Source organism: Schistocerca cancellata, chromosome 6, assembly GCF_023864275.1.
Source record: "Schistocerca cancellata isolate TAMUIC-IGC-003103 chromosome 6, iqSchCanc2.1, whole genome shotgun sequence".
Taxonomy (NCBI): Eukaryota; Metazoa; Arthropoda; class Insecta; order Orthoptera; family Acrididae; genus Schistocerca; species Schistocerca cancellata.
The window spans coordinates 675,428,953-675,436,107 of record NC_064631.1 but is presented as its reverse complement, the minus strand read 5'-3'; positions in this window follow the sequence as shown (position 1 = coordinate 675,436,107).

The following is a 7,155-nucleotide window of genomic DNA, read 5'->3' as shown; positions in this document are numbered from 1 at the left end:
TCGACACAACCTCTGTATGGCATAGGGTGAATGATACGTTAGTGACTACGGGGACGAAAAAAAAAGTGGTCACTTGTCTAATAAAAGTATTGAAAGGAAATCTATCTCATACTGCCGCTCTATAGTACTGAAGAGTGTCAAATAGTGAGAGAGAACGTACGCACGCTAACGGATTCCTGCTGTGCGAGGATGACTCAGTAACAGCGTAAAATTATGTTTTGACACTTTATATACTACGGATGAACATCAAGAGCTCAGATGGAAACCCAGTTCTAAGCAAAGAAGGGAAAGCAGAAAGGTGGAAGGAGTATATAGAGGGTCTATACAAGGGCGATGTACTTGAGGACAATATTATGGAAATGGAAGAGGATGTAGATGAAGATGAAATGGGAGATACGATACTGCGTGAAGAGTTTGACAGAGCACTGAAAGACCTGAGTCGAAACAAGGACAAGGCCCCCAGAGTAGACAACATTCCATTGGAACTACTGACGGCCTTGGGAGAGCCAGTCCTGACAAAACTCTACCATCCGGTGAGCAAGATGTATGAAACAGGTGAAATACCCTCAGACTTCAAGAAGAATATAATAATCCCAATCCCAAAGAAAGCAGGTGTTGACAGATGTGAAAATTACCGAACAATCAGTTTAATAAGCCACAGCTGCAAAGTACTAACACGAGTTCTTTACAGACGAATGGAAAAACTAGTAGAAGCCGACCTCGGGGAAGATCAGTTTGGATTCCGTAGAAATACTGTAACACGTGAGGCAATACTGACCTTACGACTTATCTTAGAAGAAAGATTAAGGAAAGGCAAACCTACGTTTCTAGCATTTGTAGACTTAGAGAAAGCTTTTGACAATGTTGACTGGAATACTCTCTTTCAAATTCTAAAGGTGGCAGGGGTAAAACACAGGGAGCGAAAGGCTATTTACAATTTGTACGGAAACCAGATGGCAGTTATAAGAGTCGAGGGACATGAAAGGGAAGCAGCGGTTGGGAAGGGAGTAGGACAGGGTTGTAGCCTCTCCCCAATGTTATTCAATCTGTATATTGAGCAAGCAGTAAAGGAAACAAAAGAAAAATTCGGAGTGGGTATTAAAATCCATGGAGAAGAAATAAAAACTTTGAGGTTCGCCGATGACATTGTAATTCTGTCAGAGACAGCAAAGGACTTGGAAGAGCAGTTGAACGGAATGGATGGTGTCTTGAATGGAGGATATAAGATGAACATCAACAAAAGCAAAGCGAGGATAATGGAATGTAGTCGAATTAAGTCAGGTGATGTTGAGGGTATTAGATTAGGAAATGAGACACTTAAAGTAGTAAAGGAGTTTTGCTATTTGGGGAGCAAAATAACTGACGATGGTCAAAGTAGAGAGGATAGAAAATGTTGACTGGCAATGGCAAGGAAAGCGTTTCTGAAGAAGAGAAATTTGTTAACATCGAGTATAGATTTAAGTGTCAGGAAGTCATTTCTGAAAGTATTTGTATGGAGTGTAGCCATGTATGGAAGTGAAACTTGGACGGTAAATAGTTTGGACAAGAAGAGAATAGAAGCTTTCGAAATGTGGTGCTACAGAAGAATGCTGAAGATTACATGGGTAGATCACATAACTAATGAGGAAGTATTGAATAGGATTGGGGAGAAGAGAAGTTTGTGGCACAACTTGACCAGAAGAAGGGATCGGTTGGTAGGACATGTTCTGAGGCATCAAGGGATCACCAATTTAGTATTGGAGGGCAGCGTGGAGGGTAAAAATCGTAGGGGGAGACCAAGAGATGAATACACTAAGCAGATTCAGAAGGATGTAGGTTGCAGTAGGTACTGGGAGATGAAGAAGCTTGCACAGGATAGAGTAGCATGGAGAGCTGCATCAAACCAGTCTCAGGACTGAAGACAACAACAACAACAACATACTACGGATGTGGAACACTGCGACTGTGTTGAGTAAAGGTTATCGGAAGAAATTGGAGCCAGTCCCCTTTCTGATGGTAGAATTTTTTTACTTTAGCATTCACGATTTCGAGTCACCTAGCGATTCAATATCAGGTGGTATACATCTCTTAATATTCTTTTATAACAACAACATACTACGGATGTGGAACACTGCGACTGTGTTGAATAAAGGTTATCGGAAGAAATTGGAGCCAGTCCCCTTTCTGATGGTAGAATTTTTTTACTTTAGCATTCACGATTTCGAGTCACCTAGCGATTCAATATCAGGTGGTATACATCTCTTAATATTCTTTTATAGCGTTGTGGGGGTCGACAGGTAGAGTTATTTCCAACCATGTGGTTACTCTTGGTGCACAAATTACTTTGAAAAACATATTTTATGTTTTCCAGTTTTGATAATTATGCAGCACTACCCACGCGGTGTCACAACTAACGGCTCCCACTTGCTTTACAGAAGTGTTAGGCGTACCGTAGATTGCCGCTTTCAGCATTTGCGGCTCACCATTGAAAAGATAAAGTACGCAATTCTTCTTGTTATGGCTATATCCATAACGCTGGCGTAATCCTGGATGGACTAGAGCGTAACTTTTAACTAGTCCATACCAACTTGTCTGGCGGTGAAGAGATGTTTTCGGTTGCTCTTAAGCCAGTCATACAGGTGATATACGGTATGTATCTGGGTATTGCAACATGATTGCTGGATTGGAGTGCTGTTGCTACGCTGTTACGTCTTCATATTTTCAGATGTCGTATTCAGTAGCTTGTGGCTAATCTACTGACCATGTGGGTGATTTGACCTGAGATCCACCGACGGCCTGCATGCTCACGGATGTGCTGAGTTCTCGTCATCGACCCACGTCAGACACCACACTATAGGGGCCTTATCATGAATCACCTGGTAATCGCCGTATTGATAGCTAATAAGCCCCGCCATATCATCGTTATCTGGCTTCCTTATATCAGAGTAAAGATAAATCACGACTGCTACGATTGCTAAAAATCTCATGTTCCATAGAACGTGTATCTCTTTCTAAAGATACCCAAACTACCGCTTTCACGTAAATGTCCTCCTAACTTTAATAAACTGAAGCTTCATTGCTACTATATTTTCCATGAAGCGTTTATGAGATTATACCTCCATTATAAGGTGGATTTTTGTGAATTAAGAAGACACGGAAGTTCTGTATTCTGTTTACGACTTATTTGGTGAAGTATGGCACTGTCGGGCATAGTTCAAAGCTATGTGGATATTTTCACTCTATATGTGGACACTTACATAAATACAAATGCTTCTCTGTGGCCAGTCACCTTTTCCAGTCCTGTTTGTATCACGTAATCACATGTACTCGCTATAGCAACGTGAACTAAACAATGATGGCATATTAGGAGCTAACGGTGCCAACAGTGGCATATTTATATAATATTTTTAAGTTCTACACAATGTTGACGTTGTGCGTGTGTGTGTGTGTGTGTGTGTGAGAGAGAGAGAGAGAGAGAGAGAGACAGACAGACAGAGATAGAGATAGAGAGAGAGAGAGAGAGAGAGAGAGAGAGAAATTGTACACGTAATACCTCCATGCTCTTTAACTGAAATAAATCACCTGATGATTGACGTATAGTCATCCGAACCCTTTGTGAAAAGCATAATAAAAGCCACTGATTTAGTAATTTCTACTTTAAACTGACATTCGATTAGGCATCAGGTCTATATCGCTGAAACTCGTATTTAATTCGAAAATAAACAATTTTTCCTTGGATTATGATATTTCTTATCCTCCTTCAATGGCAGGTAATATGTGTAAGCAACTAAAAGATAATTAATTTTGGCTAACGTATGTTATTACCTTGTCTCTGAAGTTGCTTCAGTTACTGAAAATGCTGTTGCAGTGCTTCTTGTAACTGAAATTTCTCTGCCTGTGATGCTGTACGAGGTGCATTCAAGTTCTAAGGCCCCCGATTTTTTTTCTCCAGACTGGAAAGAGATAGAAACATGCGCATTGTTTTAAAACGAGGCCGCGTTCATTGTCAATACGTCCCAGAGATGGCAGCACCATACGGCAGATGGAATTTTACCGCCAGCGGCGAGAATGAGAACTGTTTTAAATACTTAAAATGGCGACGTTTTCCTTACTTGAACAGCGTGCAATCATTAGTTTTCTGAATTTGCTTAGTGTGAAACCAATTGAAATTCATCGACAGTTGAAGGAGACATGTGGTGATGGAGTTATGGATGTGTCGAAAGTGCGTTCGTGGGTGTGACAGTTTAATGAAGGCAGAACATCGTGTGACAACAAACTGAAACAATCTCGGGCTCGCACAAGCCGGTCTGACGACACGATCGAGAAAGTGGAGAGAATTATTTTGGGGGATCGCCAAATGACTGTTGAACAGATCGCCTCCAGTGTTGGCATTTCTGTGGGTTCTGTGCACACAATCCTGCATGACGACCTGAAAATGCGAAAAGTGTCATCCAGGTGGGTGCCACGAATGCTGACGGACGACCACACAGCTGCCCGTGTGGCATGTTGCCAAGCAATGTTGATGCGCAACGACAGCACGAATGGGACTTTCTTTTCGTCGGTTGTGACAATGGATGAGACGTGGATGCCATTTTTCAATCCAGAAACAAAGCGCCAGTCAGCTCAATGGAAGCACACAGATTCACCGCCACCAATAAAATTTCGGGTAACCGCCAGTGCTGAGAAAATGATGGTGTCCATGTTCTGGGACAGCGAGGGCGTAATCCTTACCCATTGCGTTCCAAAGGGCACTACGGTAACAGGTGCATCCTACGAAAATGTTTTGAAGAACAAATTCTTTCCTGCACTGCAAGAAAAACGCCCGGGAAGGGCTGCGCGTGTGCTGTTTCACCAAGACAACGCACTCGCACATCGAGCTAACGTTACGCAACAGTTTCTTCGTGATAACAACTTTGAAGTGATTCCTCATGCTCCCTACTCACCTGACCTGGCAACTAGTGACTTTTGGCTTTTTCCAACAATGAAAGACACTCTCCGTGGCCGCACATTCACCAGCTGTGCTGCTATTGCCTCAGCGATTTTCCAGTGGTCAAAACAGACTCCTAAAGAAGCCTTCGCCGCTGCCATGGAATCATGGCGTCAGCGTTGTGAAAAATGTGTACGTCTGCAGGGCTATTACGTCGAGAAGTAACGCCAGTTTCATCGATTTCGGGTGAGTAGTTAATTAGAAAAAAAAAAAATCGGAGGCCTTAGAACTTGAATGCACCTCGTATTGTGCACAGCACACACAGTAGCCTGTTGTCCTCGTGAGGATAATGTGCAGCAGTGGGATGACACTGGGACAAATTGTTCTGATTTCTGATTGAAGAGATGCAATACCTAGGGCAGAAATGATTTTCAAAGAGTTGAATAAACGAGTTTATATTACAAAATATGTGATAAAGTCCGGCCAACTCGCTAAGAAACTTCAGTTTAGTCAAACTTCCAATTACAAGTAAATAATTGCTGTAAGTCACTCGCAATATACACCGAGGTGAAAAAATCAGAGTATAGTGACATGCACATAAACAGATGATGGTATTATCGCGTACACAAGGTACAAAAGGGCAGTGCATTAGTGGAACTATCAATTGTACTTAGATGATTCATCTGAAAATGTTTCCGACGTGATTGTGGTCGCACGACGGGAATTCTCAGACTTTGAAGGCAGAATGGTAGTGCCAGCTAGGCGCAGGGCCGTTCCATTTCGGAAATCGTTAGAGAATTCAGTATTCAGAGGCCCATAGTGTCAAGAGTGTGGCGAGAACACAAAATTTCAGGCCTTGCCTTTCACCACGGAGAACGTAGTGGCCGACGGTCTTCACTTAACGACCGAGAGCAGCGATGTTTGCGTAGAGCTGTCATTGCTAACAGACAAGGAACACTACGTAAAATGAAACTTCCTGGCAGATTAAAACTGTGTGCCCGACCGAGACTCGAACTCGGGACCTTTGCCTTTCACGGGCAAGTGCTCTACCATCTGAGCTACCGAAGCACGACTCACGCCCGGTACTCACAGTTTTACTTCTGCCAGAATCTCGTCTCCTACATTCCAAACTTTACAAGGTTGGCAGGAGAGCTTCTGTAAAGTTTGGAAGGTAGGAGACGAGATACTGGCAGAAGTAAAGCTGTGAGTACCGGGCGTGAGTCGTGCTTCGGTAGCTCAGATGGTAGAGCACTTGCCCGTGAAAGGCAAAGGTCCCGAGTTCGAGTCTCGGTCGGGCACACAGTTTTAATCTGCCAGGAAGTTTCATATCAGCGCACACTCCGCTGCAGAGTGAAAATCTCATTCTGGAAACATCCCCCAGGCTGTGGCTAAGCCATGTCTCCGCTGTATCCTTTCTTTCAGGAGTGCTAGTTCTGCAAGGTTCGCAGGAGAGCTTCTGTAAAGTTTGGAAGGTAGGAGACGAGATACTGGCAGAAGTAAAGCTGTGAGTACCGGGCGTGAGTCGTGCTTCGGTAGCTCAGATGGTAGAGCACTTGCCCGTGAAAGGCAAAGGTCCTGAGTTCGAGTCTCGGTCGGGCACACAGTTTTAATCTGCCAGGAAGTTTCATATCAGCGCACACTCCGCTGCAGAGTGAAAATCTCATTCTGGAAACATCCCCCAGGCTGTGGCTAAGCCATGTCTCCGCTGTATCCTTTCTTTCAGGAGTGCTAGTTCTGCAAGGTTCGCAGGAGAGCTTCTGTAAAGTTTGGAAGGTAGGAGACGAGATACTGGCAGAAGTAAAGCTGTGAGTACCGGGCGTGAGTCGTGCTTCGGTAGCTCAGATGGTAGAGCACTTGCCCGTGAAAGGCAAAGGTCCCGAGTTCGAGTCTCGGTCGGGCACACAGTTTTAATCTGCCAGGAAGTTTCATATCAGCGCACACTCCGCTGCAGAGTGAAAATCTCATTCTGACTACGTAAAATACCCGCAGAAATCTGTGTGGGACGTACGACGAACGTATCCGTTAGGACAGTGCGGCGAAATGTGGCGTTAATGGGCCATGGCAGCAGACGACCGACGCGAGAGCCTTTGCTAACAGCAGCTCGCCTGGGCTGGGGGTCATATCGGTTGGACCCTAGACGACTGGAAAACCATGGCCTGGTCAGGTGAACCCCGATTTCAGTTGATAAGAGCTGATGGTAGGGCTCGGGTATGGCACAGAACCAACGAAGGCATGGACCCAAGTTGTCA